The 19,817-nt window shown below is 36.0% G+C and overlaps 1 protein-coding gene across 1 annotated transcript in view; it reads right to left on the reverse strand.

Moving 5' to 3' along the window:
• ABHD17B (abhydrolase domain containing 17B) overlaps nt 1-19,811 on the reverse strand; it is a 44,308-nt gene extending 24,497 nt beyond the window's left edge. The window contains exon 1 of the mRNA XM_006918437.3: nt 19,474-19,811. The gene's annotated coding sequence lies outside the window, so the exon portion shown is untranslated. The remainder of the gene's footprint in view (nt 1-19,473) is intronic.
• Between the last annotated feature and the right edge of the window lie 6 nt (nt 19,812-19,817).

Below are 19,817 nucleotides of genomic sequence, written 5' to 3' on the forward strand. Positions count from 1 at the left end.
GGAATAATCCTAATTAGCTGACAATGTACATACTTTTTATATATTGCTCGACTTACTTTACTAATACTTTGCATAAGATTTTTTATGTTCATGATTGAGAATGGTCTTTAATTGTCCTCTTTCACAATTCTCTTGCCCGATTTTTGTATTAAGGTTATGCTAACTTTGTAAAATTCAGTTGAGAAGTGTTCTCTCCCTATGCTAAAGAAAAATCATTACATTTTCTTATAGCCAATAATTAGATTTATTATCATATTTTTTCCCTAAAGGTTTTTGTGTTCTGTTGTTTTCTGCTATTCTTTCCCTCGATTTTAACTTTTAAAAAACACTTTCTAGTAGTAGCTGTTCCAATGAGGCAGAGAAATGGATATAATATCTCACAACTGCCTACTGCACAGAAACTAATATAATGAGTCTTAAATGAACAATATCTTAGAGTTTATAAATTTAACATTCAGTGTCAACTATTAGAGGACAAATGAAGAGGTCTATCCTTGCAATGATGTACAATGGGAACACTAGCCATCTCTCAGGGTTGCTGTAAGAATGAAGTAAAATAAGCACGATCTAATACAAATTTGAAATTCAAGCTGAAAGGATGTTTGTTGCAAGAAGGAGTAAGAGCTGAGGTCCTATCAGCCACTAGTAACAGAATTCTACCTCCAAGCTTCAAATCTGGCCTTGAATGATTAGTTTCTATGAAAGCTTGGCAAGCTCCCTGGGAGACTTGTTATCATGGACATGGGAACGGGAGCGGTGTTGCTGGTTCATAAACCAACTTGGAATCTGAGCCAGCTTAGAGCCCTTGAATAGTTCTTCCCTCTCTACCCCTGGGGATATGAACCTACTTATGGCCACTGCAGCTGTATATCAGAGAGTATTTTAGGATTTTAATTTCACCCTTCTTTTTGAACTCTTTTACTCTATCTAGCCTGATACTTCTAGATTTTGTTGTTACCTTCTATCTGAATTTCTGGTTCCTGTCCAGTTGCTTTACATCTAGATTCTCCCTTGAATTTTGAGGGCTCTGGTTATATGTTTTATTTCACTTGTAAATCACCTCAGCTTCATACTTAGAAACAAATAAATCATCTACATGACCCCTACACTAAATTCAAGCTTCTACTTGGCGAGAAAGGGGGAAAAAGAGAATGATACACAGAGGGCACTGAACAGTCAGGCAAACTGGCTGACTAGTTTACCTTGTTAGAAGGGAGGTCAGTCACCAGTCTGAGCGCCACTAGGTCCACTGGGGACCCTGGGTAGCTTATAACTTAAAAAGATCTGAAGCCTAATATATGCTTACTGGGTTTACTGGCAGTAAGCAAAATCACAATTCTGCTTATACTACAGGGTGACAGGCTACTTAAAACAAGGACAAGCCACCTGATATGCCTTATTTCTAAACCGGAAATAACCCAGGATTGGCTGGGTCCAACTACATCCCTATTTATTATGTTTCATTTTATACTTTTCCCCTCCTTGAGAATAGCTTCTTTTGGAATTATCAGGAGGCATGGGCATGGTAAATTCCTGAGCACTGGGAAGTTTTGTAGACTTTGTACTAATGCAATGGACACTTACAGTGAGACTAAAACTCATCCCTGTCCAACTAGCTACCATCACTGATGACAGGTCGGCAGATAAGTACATAAGGATTTTACATAGGAAATCTGCCCCAGAGGTCTGAGAGGTGCTTTGAGGAGCATCATGTATTTATGCTGCTTTCTTACTATCTTTTAGTGCTGAAGCTCACTAGAAATAATCAATTCCATTGCTTGGAGGTCCTATCCTCCATCTTCCCACCATGTTAATAGCATATTTATGAGTTTCACTGGTTGTCATCAGGGAGGTGTTCTTAGATCTGGAAGCCAAGAAATTATAATCCTTGAAGAACTGACTAGACCAGTACTTAATGTCCAAGGCCTATATTCTGACCAAATGGGTATATATATTGTCTCTCAGGGCTTAATTATCTGTTTTTGCATTTTACTCTCAAGATTTCTCTGCCTTTTGTAGAATACCAGTGTGGAGAATCTCAGCTCTGCCAACCTTAATCAGTGACAATTTAGGAACTTTTCTTACTGCTGCTCCTTCTGCCCTCTTCTACTAGTTTTAACTAAATCTAGGGGTGGGTGAAGGTTAAAGCCAATATAGATCTGCTAGGTAGAGAAGTGCTATATTACTTTCTCTTGCAAATTCTGGTTAAGTTTAAGAATGTGTCATGCCCTTCAGTTCTTATTATGCCTCCTTTTAATGTTCTAATGCTTAATGAATTATTTCTTATTAGCATTCTCTACCCCAAAATGGGGTATCAGGATGGCATAATGAAGTACATCGCTCTCAGATGTGACAACAGACAAACCTTTATCTGGTTTGAGCTAGGTACTACTTAATCAATTCCATGTAAAATCAGTTTATGTACTATAAGTTTGGTTTTGAGCTAGGTACTACTTAATCAATTCCACGTAAAATCAGTTTATGTACTATAAGTTTGGTGTTGAACTTGAAAATTATCTTAGATAGTTACTGTACTATTAAGAATATGTGTGGTTCTATGACTCCTGAAACTATAAGCAAAGTTTTAGAAAAAGAATCCCAAAACAATGAACAACAGTTAACTGGTAACTCTTCTAAAAAAAAATAGAGGTTCTTGAATTAAGATATCTGTTACATATTCATTTTATGCTTCTCAAGGCTTACCACACACCCAATCTGGAATAGCTGCAATATCTTAACTTCTACAGAGGTATTTGGAAAGCTAAAGGAATGCTTCTCTTTTGCATCTGATTTGTGGTTAACATGGATACCTCCAATGCTGCAGTAAGGCATTTCTGTCACAAAAGGAACCAACTAGATCTTAACATACCTATACTTGATTCTGTAAATGTTCATTCTGTCCCAAACTTCACTTCTGTATGATTAATATTCTAGGCTATAGACAGAAATTTCTTTGTTCTCCTAATTTCAATTTCTTTTTTTCCATTTTGGCATTGTATACAATCCAGATTATAATTCTGGTAGCAGACTTCTTATTTACTCCTGGCCTGGGGACATGCCTTCACTTTGGCATTAAGGATTATCCTTAGCACTGTCACCTACCCAGTGTAGGTTCCAGAGAATTTGGTCAAGACCTCACATTTCTAAAAAAAATACCTTGAATTCTTATTGAAGCTACACTTAGAGATACCAGGGAAGGGAGAGGAGAGGGTTGGAATTCTTATCTGTGAATATAGCAAGATGCCACATTTTTAGTAAGGCTGCCAGCTTTCCCTAGTAGAAGATCTGTAAAAAGAGTACAAAGATTATCATAATAATGTCAATTGAAGAAACAGGGAGATATACATATTTCTCTTCACCCAAAACACATATATACTCCTTCCTCGGGACACGAGACTAGCCCTTTCCCCATTTTTAAAAAGACGAATATCAAGATTAAAAAGAAAAATAAATAGAGAAAATCAAGACCATGTACACATTTTCATGTTGATGGAAAAAGAGTCCATTTTTTGAGTGAAGAAGCTGAATTAGGTTAGGAAATGTCATCTATATCTCTTTGAGCAGTCTTGGGGCTGGAAAACTTCTTAGAATAAAGCTTACTAGAATGTCTACTGGTAGGCTCCCAGGAGTTATTAGGGAACAATAAGAAAACCTTTAGGTCTCTCGTAGGAGACACATGAATTTATTCATTTTATGCTTCATAAAGATTTTTAAGCTCCGATTAATGCTAATAGACTGGCCCTTCTAACCTAAAGATTAACCCAAGAAAAGCTACCAAACTCTCAATCCCTATAAACTACAGCTTCAAGAACAAGCTATAACATTAATTAATTAATTAATTAATTAATAACAATTGGCTTAGGGGGCTTCAACTGCTTCATATTATTATTTTCTTGTAACTATTTTCTACATGAGATATTAAGTCACCCAGCAAATAAAATTATTTCCTAAGTTATAAAATCAAGGCTATTACAATATCAAGGTCTGGAAAAAATCATGTGTCCCCTGTCACAAGTGAGGAAAAAATGTCAACTATCATTTATTTTAAAAATCAGAACACATAAAATATAAACAATAACTACTGTCTAAATTTAACAATGTATTAGGTCTTATCCTCCCCACCTTACCCCACCCTTTTTTTTAAAAAAAAATTTCAATAACTGGTCTGTGGGATAGTATAAAGAACCAGTGCAGGAATTAGGAAGGCCGGATTCTAGTCCCCATTCTGACACTAACTCACTCTGAGACATGAGGGAAGTCATTTTCCGTTCTGAACCTCAGCTTCCTTATCTCTAATACAAAGCTTTGGGTTCAATAGCACTTGAATTCCATCTAGCATATAGGTGTCTTAATTTTGAATATAAGTATAAAGTAGCTAAGAAGGACTAAAAGAGTGTCAACTAGAATGGAAACAAAGTACTAATTTATTCCTTCCAAAATGTTCTTTGGATTCTTGGGCTTTCTTCTCATTAAGTGTATCCAGGCTCTAACCTTTCTTTTCTCTGCCAGTTACCTTTTCCCTTGGTTCCTTTATATGTTACCTTCTATTTCGGCCTTTTGTTCAGAAACTTCTTTTTTGAAAGATAATAAATTTCAACTTCCTTCCTTGTTATGATGACATTCTGCCAACTTACAGAACAGACTTAAAATGGAAGTGACCCAAATTTGCACATAGATATTAAACATTAATTCTCAAAATAATAGGCTCTTCCATTAGACCAGTTTTGAGATGTAACCCCTTAAAAATGTTTATTTGGTTATGGAGTAAAATTTAAGTTATTTAAATTAAGCCAATTTTATCCTACAGTTTATTTAATAAAGCAGTATGAGAAAAAAATCACGAAAGCATATGACTTGAATGGATCAGACTACAATTTCAACTGTTTCTATAGATATTATTTTGAAAGAGGTATTTTATCAACCATTGGGACAATAAAACCACAGAATTGCATGATAAGCAGCATACAAGTGTACTCCTTGTATCTATCAATCCTTTCTCCATATATACAGTACCTTTTCAGTAAGGATACTGAAGGAATTATGGCATTAATGAGGTGTCAGTATAATATTCCTTATCAAAGATCATTATCTCTTTTACATAGATTATGTAACAAGCCAGCCATTCTTTATTAAAATGGCTAGCTTGTCTATCAACAGTTTGGCTATCTACATAAACTGCCATCTCTACCACTTCCTTTTCCTCTGGTTACCAGTTGCCTCTCTTTAGCTACACTCATCTGTAAGTAAACGTTTGAAGAAATACCACTACTCCCAGAAAATGTGCAACTAACACTTGTCACTGTCAGTTGTGCTTAATACACTTCCTGGCCTCGACGAACCAATATTTTTGTCAAGGCTTCTTAAAACATGAAAATTTTACCTTTTGTAGGCGTGCATAACAAGAACTTGAATAATTATTTCAAAGATGTAAATGCCTAAGAAAAAAAACATTTAAACATATTAACAGATTAGAAGTCAGTTTTAATTCTTTTAGACTTTGGGCAGATAACTTGACTGCCGAGTCTGTTTCTTATTTGAAAACATAAGGTAACTGGCCTACGGTTTGTTAAAGTTTCTTTAAATTCTAAATTCATGAGTTTTTTTATAAATTGGTATTCAGTATTTTAAATGTAATATAATGAATTAATATATAATTTATTATTAATAAATTAATGCTCTAACAGGGTCTTTTTATCTTAATAAATTGTTATGTAATGTGGGGTAGATTTTAAGCTTCAGAAATCAGACAAATGTAGGTATCAATAATTAGGAAAGACTTTTTGTAAAGGAGTCAGAACTTTAGAGTTAGATATGATTTCCAAAAGCAGGAGAAAAACCCTTCGGTTTAGGAGAACGATACATGTAAAAGTATAATGAGAAAGAACCAAAGCAAAGGGCGCATAGTGAAAAGGAGGAAATGAATCAGAGAGAGAGGAGGATTAGATAAATGAGAAATTTAAAAACTGTCAACTGATGGTCATTGGAGCCAACGCGATGCCAATAGGAATCCTCAATTTGGGATGCAGTGAAGAAGGAAACTTTATTCAGTGCAAACAGCTCAACAGTCATACAGTAAGGCAGCATGGCTATGGAACAGCTTAATAGTGTTACAGCTCAACTATGAGGTGGTCTTGAGGAAGGCCCCTTTCCGATTAGATAGCCCTGCTCTAGGTGTTTCGCCTCCAGCTGAGGAGACACAGTCTTCAGCTTTTGGAGCAAGAGAGGAGCTGACCTACATAGACAGAAGCCCCTGCCACTGGCCCCTGACTGGTCTGTCCTCATGCAAATGAGGATTCCAAATCCTTGCAGTATGATTGTTCCTAAACGCACTGTTCTGATTGGTCAGAATGGGGCTACTCTGATTGGTCAGTGAGAGCCATTAGGTGATATAGCTGTGCAGCTCAGATTGGGCAGGGAAAGTCTCAGTCCTATTGCTTTTAATAGGATTCTAGGAACTCCTCTATAAGGGCTGGCTCACATGGCAGAAACACAGTGCAGGAAGGCAGTTCAGTGCAGGAGGCAGGCAGCTTAATGCAGGCTTCTCCCTTAAGTGTGTTTATGAGAGAAGCCTTTGTATAGAAATGTCTGCTAGGCTTGGTTCCTGTCCGACCCACCATCCCCCGATCCCCCTTTGAGCCCAGTTGGCCACCAGGAGCCCTACTTAATAGGTATATTCTTTCTCAGGGTTCGCAAAACAAATTTCTGTTCAATAATACATAGAAAACCTGATTGTAGTTCTTTACACATGGAATAGATAGAATGATGTAGTCATTTGGATAACTGCATACAAGCCAATGCTGACTTGGACTGACATTAAAACCAATGGTAATGATGACTTAAGTAGAGCACAATAACTTGGAAACTCATGTGCTGCTGAAGAATTTTACGTGCTTAAATGTTAAGATTTTCAAAAACAAACCTCAAAGAGGCACACATTTCACCTATGGAGGTATGTCAAACATAGCTAAGAAAGTAGAAAATTAACAAAAGAATGGCAAGACCATTAATATTGCAAAAGGTATAAACCATATCCTTCAGTTAATATCAAATCTTGACTACATTTAAAAGTACACAGATTACTAATTGTCTCCAAATTAGTAACATATGTAACTTTCTACTATGTAAAATAAAGATAATCTTGATTTACTGGCTGTTTCAGTTAACAAATATTTTGTATTATTAGTCTTCTTTTAAAGACACAGTAGCAAACAAGTGAACACTGTGGACTCTTGTTTTCTTTTAGAGACAATTTCTAGAATAGGTCTGAAAAGTATTTTAGGTCAAACTGACAGACAACAATGTACTGATGCTGTATGCCAAATAATGCAACTGGAGAAAAGAAGAATGGAGGAAAGGGGAATAGAGGCAAATCCTTGATACTTAATTTGAGAAAAATCTGATAGCTAGTTTTTGGTAGTCTACATGTCTAGTGTTATCTCTGGTATAAATAATTTGAGGTGAGGAAGAAAGCAAGCATCTAAGATCATCCTTCCAAATGTCATCAATCGGATTACTAAATATTATCCTACATGCCACTTTAGGCAAGCAATATTAAACTCACCTAATGTTTTTTGGCATTGCATATAATTTTCAACTTTTGAAGAAGTCTGTTTCACAGTTTACATATCTCATTTAAATAAAATAAAGGAATAGTAAAAAGAGCACCAGCCCAGGAAACAAAGGTTCTAGTTATGATTCTATTTAAAATGAGTTCTTAAGTCCATAACTGGCTCAGTTTTAATGTGAGAACACTGAACTATAAGATCTAGAAGTTTCCCAGCAAGAATATTTTATTATACTCATTCCTCCCTCTCCTCTATAATCTGCTTGGATTTTGGGGGCATCTTACACTATATTCATAGTTTCGTTGTATAACCAGACATGGTTCTCTTCCTCTTTTTTCTCTACAGAAAGAGAAATCTTACTGTACATTTTATTAAAATTACTAAGAATATAAAAAGACTCTAAAAACACACCTATAAAGAAAAAGAAAAGTTAAACCTGTGGGAGTGTTACTAAAAACAAATCAAAACAGTATCAAATAGCAGGTAGTTTTCATTGACCTCAATATCTTAGAGTCTAAATACAAAATTGTAGAATAAGACAACAGAAGGAACATTTCGTGTGAGTAAACAAATATTTGAAGAAGTGTGAATTTCTTTCATTCATACATTCTCCTAATACAATTTCTTTTCTACATAGCCTACAAGGTGATCTCCTATTTAAGAACTCTTTGATGGCTTTCTTCTGTACCTGTAATAAAACCTAACTTCTCCACAGGTCCTTAAAGGCCTTGAACAAACTGGCCTTTGCTTACCCTTCCAAACTTATCTTGATATTCTCCCCTTTCATCACTATAGCTGCGGTCTCCCTCATTATCTTTCAGTTTCTTGAAAGTATGAAAGCTGTTTCCACATCAAGGGCTGCACAATGCTTTGCTCTCTCTCTACCTAACTTCTAGCTATTTCAGTCTCAAATCCCACTTTGTCAGCATGATCTTGTGGACCCCAAATCTAAACTACATTATTCTTTCTCACAGTATCCAGTTCTTTTCCTTTACTATAGTTGCAAATTGTGATCCCTGCCATGTATTAATTACTCACCTGTGAGATTATTTGATTAATGCCTATTGTCTTTACTATGAGGTTCGTGACCATGTGTTTTCCTCAGCAGTATATAGGTAGCACCTGATCAATAATAATCTACTAACCAAGTGAAAAACAGTAAAGAAAATAAAAACCTGCAGTTATACCTAAAGACCTTACAGAATATAAACGAAGATAATGCTAGATATAATCAAAATAGGTTTTGTTTTGTTGTTCTGAACCAAATTAACAACACTAATGTATGTAATTTATAGTTTGATCTTTCTGGAAACCAAGCTAATTAACAAAATTTGTTTATATTTATACTGTAATCTATGCATAAAAAACACCTTCTGATATGATCCCCAAGAGAGGCAATAAACAGACCATTAAGTTGAGGATAATTATCATATGTACAATTTACTAATTGGAGATATGTTTTATCTAGTTTATGCCAATTAACTGCAGCATAGCAAGTCAATTTCCTGATTATAAAGCTATAATACTATATTTTTATATATTAAGTTATATTATGAGCATCCTTTGACAAGGCTGGAAAATCTTTTTTTTAAAAAGTTATCTGGATGGTGGCAAAAAGAAAGCTGAAAAGCTTCCCAATCGATTAATTTGGGAGGCTATTTTTCAGAGCCTAGCATTCATGAATTATTTTGAAGAGATAAATTTTTGTATTGGCAAAACTGAACATTCTCTTATGTTTGAGAATTTCTTTTGGGATGAAATGTGTATTCTTGAAGCATTTGTTTTTAAATGATTTGGGCATTTAAAATAAATGAGTGATTTGCTCCTTTAGCCCCCAAGCATACCGTACTATCCCTAAGTGTTAAGTGAAAATGCCCTAGTAACACCACAAAAACAATTTTATTTTTAGAAGTGCCCTGCCTTGCCATCAACTGCAGTTGCTGAAGACCTCAGCTGGTGAAGCCTATCCTCAGTCGAACCTACAAGTAGACCACCCAGTGACTGGGACACTCAAATACCAAGAAACCAAGTTCTCTCCTTCTTCTCCATCGTTAGCATTAACATCAGGGAATATTAGTGAATGCCATGCTAACCATCTCCACAGCCTTCAGGACACAGAGGAAGAGAATTTTGGCAATAATGGTGGCTGTAAGCCCCTGAACATTTTTTCTATATTACTCTCATTACTTTCCAGTGCCATCACATGCAGAAACAGAACTTCAGATTTTAAAGAGAATGACATGGACCCTAGCTCAGTTCTTCACTTTGGTAGAAATCCCCCAAAATGAGTTACCCATGTGTTGATTAAAGATGTAATGTTATAGTTGGTTGGCCAATATTTACATTTCTATAAGCAAATTAGTTTGTGCATACAGGATAATATTCCCAAACTAGGACAAGGTAGGGCAGTAAGCAATGTTACAAAATACTGTTAGAGCAATTTAATTTCTATTTCTGAAAACATTTAGATTTACAATGGCTTTCAGCGAATTTAAAAATAAGACATAATAAGTAAAATCCAAGGTATCAAATAAATTAACAAAAAGAAATAGCTTGTGAATTAATGCTATGTATTTTTCAGAGTTGTTTCAGTTTATCAGTCATTTTATTAATTTCTTAAAAGTTTGGTTATAAGAACCCCTAGAAATCAATTTGCAACAAACAAAATATGAAAGAACTTTCTAATATGGGGAAAATACATCATTAATTTTTTAACAATAAAATGTTCAACTAATAACGACTGAAGTATATTATGAAATAGTTATCACGCACTATGTTTTATATATAAAGTTACTTCATGAGTCTTTTTTCACAAGGGTGGCTTGAGAACTGATGATAGTCTACGATAAAGTTTTTACTATTTGGCAAATCGAGAAGGCTAAGGATAAAAGTAGTGGGTTTAATAAATTTAAAGGTTTGTCTTTTATTCAGAGATTATATCTTTTATACTTTTTTAACATTAAAATATATCTTTTCATGAAAAATGAAACACAAAAAATTTAAAACTGGTAATAGATACTAAGTTTTAATTTTTCTGATTTTACTGCACAAAACTTTGTCGGGAGCCTTAAGGCCTGCACCCAAAGATAAGAACCACATCCTGCTACCGAGAACAAACTCTGCTAGCTGTGACCATTTGGGCAGCCAGGGCACTGGGAAGTGCCAGCCTTATCTCGCGTCTTTGATCCCCATTCCATCCCCATTCCGCCGCCTGCAGAGTGGGAGCCTGCAACTTCTGACACAGCCCATCTGTTTCTGACCAGCCAGGCAGAAATCACCTTATCTGGTGGTCGCCAATAAGCTTGTAACAAAATACTCTTTGATCAGTCCCGCCCCTGCCCTCTCCACCTGAGTGTATAAATATAACCACTTGAAAATAAAATTTTGAGGCTTGATCAGAATACTGTCTTGCCTCCACTCTTTTCTCCCGCCCATGTTTTCTTCAAGGTAAGGTCCTCCTCGGGTTCCGCGCAATAACTAGGTCCTGCGGGTCGGGACAAAACTTAAATTGGTAGCCTCTTACTAGTCTTCCCTTTTTTGGGAAAATTTGATCAGTCCTACCACATCAAAAGATTTAGAATTATCAGGCTTTGGAACTAGACATAAGTGCAATCAAATCATAACTTAGTTACACTTCACTTATGTGGCTTTAGATACTGCTTCTCTGAGCCTCGATTTTTTTCTTATCTGTAAACTGCAGAGTTGTTGGGGACATTAAATGAAACATCACCTACATTCCTGGCATACTAGATGCAAAAAAAAAAAGATATTCTTTAACTTGGAACAGGCAGGCATGTAAATGAATCCTAAAAATCAAATAATCAAATCCCAACTGCCTTTTCACTCCTGAGAAGTCTCACTTCCTCCACACATATTCTGGAGGGTTCCGATGCCTCTAGCATCTTCAGAGAGACCCTGCCTAATCGGTTATCTTCTCTATATGTTTCTTGTATCTTTAGTCTCTCCAGCTCTACTGGTTCATCTCTTCTGATTATAAACATATTCACGGCTCTTAAAAACAACAAAACAAGTATATCCACATTCTAACTATTATCTGTGAGTGTCCTTCAGAATCAAACTTCCCACTGTTCCCCATTGGGCTCTAAATGAATTGTGATCTAACATCTGTCATCAAATTGTTCATCCATTTAAGATCACTGATGACCTTGTATAATTCAAAGTACACTGATATTTCTCAGTCTTCAATTTACAAGATGACTTTGTGGCATTAAATACCATTGTCCTTTCCTTCCTTCTTGAAACTAACTTCTAATCTTGGTTTTTCTGGTGACCTCTTCAAAGGTTTTATTTAGTTGTTTAATTAATTTAAAATAACAGACTGACCACCTTTTGTCTTCCTCTTATCTTTTAACTAACTCAAATCCAGTTTTAACTACCACTTTGATCTTCTGCATGCCTGTCTTTTTTCACCACTACATATACACTAATGATGCCTCAATCTAAAAACTTAAAATCTCTAGCACAGATATCTTCCTTAAGCTGTAGACCCTGAAAATCTCCATTTGTATTCCGCCCCCTGTCCTGCCCCCGTCCAATTCTTCTCATTTAATCAAGGCCTATCTCCTAAATACCTCTCCAAGCTCTTAGCCACATCTTAGGATCAGCTGCTTTCCATTCAATGGTATAAAATCACTCACTAATAGCTATCTCATAGCCCTCTAATCCACATTCTACACTGCTGATAGGTGAAGTCACTTTCCTATTTAAAATCTTTCAATGGGCCTTATAAGCCCTCTTCAATAAATCTAAAATTCTTTAGCAAGTCATACATGATACCCCCACCATCTCTGCTTCCTGGTCTCTAGCCTTTTTCTAAGTGCTTCCCTATTCATTCATCTACTGAACATACTGTTTCTCAATAAGAGATTCTTTCTTGTTTCCATGCTTTTGTGCACTGTTCCCTTCTCTGTTGGTAAAATCTTCCCCCCTACAAATAAATGAAACAACTTTTAATGTTTTTATTTATTTATTTTTTTAAGGCCTCTGTTTAAGTTTTACTTCTTCCTCTAGGGGAAAACAAACAAACAACCCAAAAAACCTCTCCTGAACTATGTTCATGTTGACCAATTTAGATAATTTCTTCAGTGAAATTTTGTGTGTGTGCACATATGCATGTATTAGGTCATGAACCAAAATGTTTTTCTTATGGATTCTAACAAAAACTGAAAGCCATTATCCTAGGGGACTGCATCAGAATTTCCTTAATGTATAATTTTAAAAAGTCCTCCTCACTCCTATTAACTTTACTGCTCTAAATATTAATAAAAGTGATATTGAGGTCAGTTAAAAAACTGAACAAAATATAACCAACCAGCAGTGTGTAAGATGTAAGCATGCCAGACCAAGTTACTGAATGGTATTATTTTCTTGCTGATAATTGATGTGCAGAGAGTAATTTTTACTTTTGGGGGCAGGGATGACAGAGCAAGGGAGTGAAAAATTCAGTACACCAAGCAGGATACTAAGCAGAAACAAAATATCTAGGTCTCAATCTGCGGATGGCATTTCTGGGAAAAGTTTATTAAAGGAATTATTTCAATTGATTTTAATTTTCAAGACATAGTTAAGGTCAATCTAAATTTGGAAACCAAACAAGTTTATTTTGATTAATAAACTGATATCTTCTTTTTCTCCCAGAAGCACAGGCTTTACTTCAGGTTTGTTAGGATTGGAAAGAACTGCCCACTTCAGGTTAATGAGGTTATTTCAACCCCCTTTCTTTTTCATCTGGACCTATATTAAGCATATGCTTATTTTTTTTAATATTATTCTTTTAATGTGACCACATCCTAAAAAATAAATCTTAGTTAAATACTCCAAGACAGCCATAATGAAAAGAATTTCTTTAGTAGTACGTATTTTTAAGTGTAAAGATCTCTAAATCTACTGCCAATTCTAATATTAGTTCCTTAGACACTGTGAGAAACTGCATGAGGGGAAATTGAAAATAAAGTCATAACTAAAATATTATTTGTGTCTTAATGATTTTCCAAAGAACGTGATCTAACAATATAACATAAGCCATGTAGTTTTGCTTTTTATAATTTAGAGTCAATTTTAGCAATATTGCAGAAAGAAAAAAAAAGGGGAACATAGTGAAAATAGAACCAAATGTAATCAGATTTGATCCAAATTCTCCTTGACTTTATGCCATTTAACACCTTCGATTCCTTCAAGTGCAAGATATATATCTATTGCCTCCATCAGAAAGATGTGTGGTGCTTAATGATCTAATGCCTACAATGCAATGTCAAGCTCTAGCATAAAGACACTATAAATACAAAACTTTCTCAACAAATCTGCATGAGATGATTTTCAAATAAAAACAGGTTTAAAGGTAGTTTATAAATGACTATATGTTAATGAGATATATAATTACACTGGTTCTTCTTATTAATACTTCAGAATGGGTGGGATAAAATTTATCAACTAATGACGTTATTATATACTGTGATAAATGCTATGAAAATAAAGTACAGAGTGCTACATGAGAACTAGGTGGGGGGCAGGAGGTAGACGCTTTCACTTATTAACTCCTTTAATCTTAATAATACTTTTCTCAGGTTATCACCTTTTTACACATGAGGAAATCAAGGCTCAGGTTGTTAAAGTCAATTAACTTGTCCAAGTTCACACAACTTAAGTGGGAGAGCCAGGAACACAGGTTTAACTTAAAGACTATATTCTGTCCACTCTTCCAAGATTTTGTTAATGTATGCATGGCTAATGCCCTCACTGCAGAACTCTGCTCATTCTCTCCTCAAAGAGGCCAACCCTAACCACTCTATTTAATAGGTCCAACTGCCTCTTTTAATTTCTCCTTCTCCTTCTCTTTTTCTTTAAGAGTATTTAGCACTTTCTATCATATCAGGTATTTTATTTATTTATTATGCATTTTATAGTCCTCTGATAGGTGATAAGCTCTAGGAAGTCAGGGATCTTTGTTTACAGATGTACCCAAAGCCTAGAATACTGACTGATATACAGAAGACTGCCCATTTTTCCTTTTCCACTTTCCACCTTGAGCTATATGCAAGAACTTGTTTAACCATTCTCGCTTTTAATTCCCAAGAAAACAAAATAGTTAGGACCTATCTCTGAGCCATATTAACATTAAAATAATATTTAAATTCAGTCTGAAATTGTGTTTAAAAAATTAGAGTCATAAGTATCATTTAAAAAGTTCTAGCTAGAATAAAAAGTAATGAAAAGACAATGTAAAATAAATTGAAATGTGGAGCATGCAAATGATGATGGAATATCAGTACTTAAGAGTGCCTGCTCACTTTCTAGGATGTCTTAGAGGCTGAACACAAGGCACATGAAATAGGAATCAGAGTACTTTAAAACAGTAGTTCTCAAACCTTATGGATTTAAAAAAACAGTTACTTTTTTTTTAAAGTTGGAATGACAGAGTTGACAAATTTTAATTTTCCCACAAAGAGATATTACAAACTAAATAAATCTACCATCACTATAATTTCATCAGAATACATTAACATAAAATGATATAATTTCAGTTTAAAGGGTAGTAATTTTTATTGAGCAAATTTAGATTTACAAACACCTTATTATATAAAAATAGTTCTATGTGAATTTAAGACCTAACTGTGAAAAAGTAAAACTTTTAATTTAAAAGAAGCTGTAACAGGATCCATAACCTCAAGATAAAATTTCCTTTAAAGAGAAAAAGCAAAATCATAAAAGAATAAATCTAGCATTAAAGTTTAAAACATCTAGTCATAAAAGGCATCATATTTAAAGTGAAAAGGCATGCTAAAGACTAGAAAGGTATTTGTAAAGCCTACCAAGTATTGTTATCCAGAATATATAAAAAGCATTTACAAATCAGTAAGATGAACGCCATAAAAAAGCTAAATAAGCAATTCATAGAAAAGGAACATAAATGGCTAAAAAGTAAGTGAAAGTGTTCTCAATTACAGGATTAACTGGGGAAATGCCCATGAAAACCTCAGTGAGGTACCATATTCTGTTACTCAGAATGGCAAAACTTAAGAAAAGTCTAAAGTATTTGGAAGGTGGGAAAACAGACCTTCTCATCCATTCAACTTTTGTAAACATACGCTTTGGAGCGAAAATTGGTAGTTATTTAATAAAGCTAAAGCAGCAGCATCAACCTTGTGTTCTAGCAAACTACTAGATTTATATCCCAGGGCAAACTTTCTCCAATGTTGACTTAGTTGTTATAATGGGCACTACTGAACAGATGCCAGGGATGCCAAGCACTCTTGGTGCCTATAGGTAGATAATGCTGCCCCATGTCTCATGTCTTTTGAATATTCTGCTGGATACTCACTTAAGGAACAGGGGAAACAAATAAGGTCAGATATTTATAAAAAGGATTTAAAACGAAATATATTTGTGTTGTTTTAATGTAGATGATGATTTTAAAGAATGCAACCACTGTGTAAGGAGATTTTGTTTTTGTTTCAACTTTTATTTTTGTTTCAACTTTACTGAACTTTTATTTTTCTTTCAACTTTACTGAAAATAGTTCATTATTTTCAGAAACTCTTTTACCGACAACAGTGCCACCACTCGTATTTGAATGGCCAATTCAAAACACCTGTTTTAAACTTCATTAGCAGCTGTCCTATTCATGGTGATACTACCCATTGGTGCAAAGTATCTGACTACTATTTCTTGTAGCAGTGTTTCTTAGACTTTAATGTGTACATAAATTCAGCATCTGAGTTAGTAGGGTAGGTCCTGAGCTTCTGATTTCTAACAAGCTCCAAGAATTCTGACATTACTGGTCTACTATCACACTTGGTATCAAGATGTAGTGTGGTTGAGCCCCAGCATTTACACAGTGACATATATTACTTTGTTATAAATTATTTCTTATATTTTAGTAGGAGCATTACTTTCTCTAAAACATGAATTTAAGCTTATTAGTATGAATTTCATTTTAGAACAATATTGGGGAAGTTGCAAAATATTTCTATAAAAATGAAATATATGATCAAGAACCACTGCCCTAAAGGAAATCTTGCACATGCGCCTAAGTAAACATATGCAAGCATATTCCCTACAGTACTGCTTAATAAGCAAATAATTGGAAACAACTAAAATGACCAAGAGAGACCTGATAATAGTCACATAATGGAACACATACCATATTGCAGTAAAAATAAAGAAACTAGAACTACCCAAAGAAACACAGATAAATCTTGGCAAATTGAGTGAAGAAAGCAATCTACAAATACAAACGCATTTAAGTAGTCTTAAAACAGTCAAAGAAAAACTATATAATGTTCATATATATAAAGGTATGTAGTAAACTATCAACATATGGATAGGAAGCATGTCAGTTTGGGGTTAGAGGTGTGCAGTGGAAAAAAGCGTAGAATTTAAGAGGGGTATATATTAAGTACTACAAAGAAGCTTCATTTTGTTTTGTAGTTTTATTTCTTCATATTGGTAATGGGTGCACAGACATTGATTGTATTATATGTTGCCAATACGCACATTGCTATATCATTTCTCATTACACCTGAATTGGCAGAAAACTGTTGGGACTAGACAGGCATTTGGATACCACTGCTCCAGCCAAGCAAAGGATTTAGGACTAGATGTCAGAAAACCCAGTCTTAAGTCTCAATTCTACTTCTTACAAATTGTGTGGCTTTAGGCAATTCAAATATTTAACTTCTCTGGGCTTTATTTCATCTGTAAAAAAGTCATAAAACATCACTTTTCTCCTCCAACTCACAAGGCTGAGTTTAAGAGGCATATAAGGCAATATATGTGACAACTTTTTAACAGAATAGGAAAGGTAGGAGTAATTTTTGAGAATTAAGACGTATTAGAAATAAAACCCACCAGTAAATAAACCAAATTAATTTGTCACTCTCTTTCTCATCATCAGTGATTCTAAAGATATAATACCAATCTTAACATGGGAAAAACTTTATCAACTCCTAAATGGCATATAGATAGGTACGCTCTCTATTATAACTATTTCTTTATGCTAATTCTTCACCAAGAAGTTGAAATTCATAATTCTGAAACAAAGTACTCTTATTTAACTAAAACACTTAATGTCACATAACCAGAATAACTGTTGGTTCTCATTGCCCTTTCTATAAGGTGAGCAGGTAGCACATTTTATTAGCACTATACTACAGATGGAGAAACTGACTCAGGTGTGGGATAGCTTGCATGGAGTTGCGGATCAATTCAGTGACAAAACTTGGAACAGATACTAATAACCTAGTTTTGTATCCATTAGCTATCCAAAACGTTATTTTGCCATCATGCTTTATGGTAATTTTATTTGTTACAGGAAAACAGAAAATTCTTTGTCAGATATCATTTCATACACATTTCAAAATGGGTAAAGATACTCAAGGAAACAAGCCACTTATCAACTACAGTACCGTTCAGCGAGAGACAAAATTAAAACTGCCTAGCCTGCTAAAAGTCTAATCCCATCCTTGCCAATTAACCTTATTTAATTAACCTTATTAATACTAGAGTAGGAGAAAAGAGAGGTCAAAATATGGGTGAGGATGCTATTCATTTCCTCCTGGATCTCAAATAATATTGCAATTATTGCATAACAGGAATTTTATTTTTATTTGTGGAAACATGGCTATCTCCACTGTCCTTTAAGTAACCCGCCACCCCTACTCCCAAAATAAAAATTTACCACCAAGCAGAGAGTTGAGCAGTCTTAAATTAGACCACTGGAATTATGATAGTTATCAAAACATTGGCAATGATTAGATATTAGATATGTCACCCAAATAAGTTTATGCTATAAACATACGAAAAGACAAACTCTTTATGAAGTTCGTTTTAAGTCTCCTTGTAAATGTAAACAGATTAATCTTTTTACTCGGACTCATTAGTTTAAAATAATGACACAAGATATCCAAAATTCTTTTTATTAATTGGGACCTTTAAAGAAAATCGGTGACTCATCTTGCGAATCAAGTATTATATATTACAAAAAGTATTAAACTGGACTACCTTTTCATAAACTGTGAAATTTAAAGGTCACCCTCTCCTGTATTCCGTTATTCATCCTTTTGCTTACCAAATCCACCTCACACTGACTTAAATCAAAGCATCGTTTTTTAAAAAAAAAATTATGTCGTGGCACTGGCAGAAATCTCACCATGGACATTCTTTTTTTAAACAAGAAGAGGAGGTTAAACTCTCTCTTTTCAAAAGCCCTCCATAACCCAATCTAACTTGACAGAACTTTCATTTCGGGATTAAAAAAAAAAATCCAAACATAAACTGTAATTTTCCAATTCAAAATTCCTGACAAGTCTACCCCCAGAGCTCGAAAACAGGTGAGATTAAAGTTCAACCACTTAGAGAAAAAGAACCCTACGACCGGCCGGAATACACAAATCACCAAGCACCGGACAGATTCGATCTCAAATCGAGGCTGGCACACGAGGGCATTCAGGAGAAAGATTTCAGGCACCATGAATCTCAGTGAGTCAGGGAGGGGAATGTGAACCTGACCCCATCTTTCGGTCCACAGGGAGAAAAGCAAAGGAAGTGAAATGAGACCCTTCTCGGCAAGGACCCAAGACCTTTCCCAGACCGTCTGTTCGTCCCTTCTCCGCCCCCAGGTTCCCGCAGCCTCACCGACCACAAGGATCCCACTACCTTTACCCTTCACGACACCACTGGAGAATCTTTTCCAAAACGCAGACCCGATCGGGAGTGGCTTCCCCGCCTTTCCCCAGAGTCGAGTGGGATCCCGGTCGCCAACAACAAAGACGCCTCCCGCTCCCCTCCCCCCGCCCGGCCCCGTTTCGTCCCTCCCGCGCTGCGGCTCCCGGCCTAGCACCCCCTCCCCGAGCCCGGCCGCAGCGGCCCAGCCCCACGCGGCGCCACGCACCTGCACCTGAGGGGCCGCAGCAGAGGTGTCAGGCAGAAAGGGCCGGGAGAGAACCTCTGCCTACGCGATGTCCTCCACAAGGCTTGATCCGCGCTGCCGCCGCCGCCGCCGCCGGACTCTCCCGGCCTGCGGGCGGGTCCGGCCGAGGAGGAGAGATGAGGGCTGCAGTCCCCGGCGCCGGGACGAGGAAGGACGGCAGCGCCGGAGAGGGTCGGCTCGCACACCCGGAGTCTCGCTTCCACGCGTCGGCTCTGCTGCTTCTCACGGGGTCGCGTTCTGCTGACTAACGGCCCCGGCGCGAGGCGCTGGCTCTGCCGCCGCCGCCGCCGTCGCCGCCGCCGCCG

Source organism: Pteropus alecto, unplaced genomic scaffold (genome assembly GCF_000325575.1).
Source record: "Pteropus alecto unplaced genomic scaffold, ASM32557v1 scaffold95, whole genome shotgun sequence".
Lineage (NCBI taxonomy): Eukaryota > Metazoa > Chordata > Mammalia > Chiroptera > Pteropodidae > Pteropus > Pteropus alecto.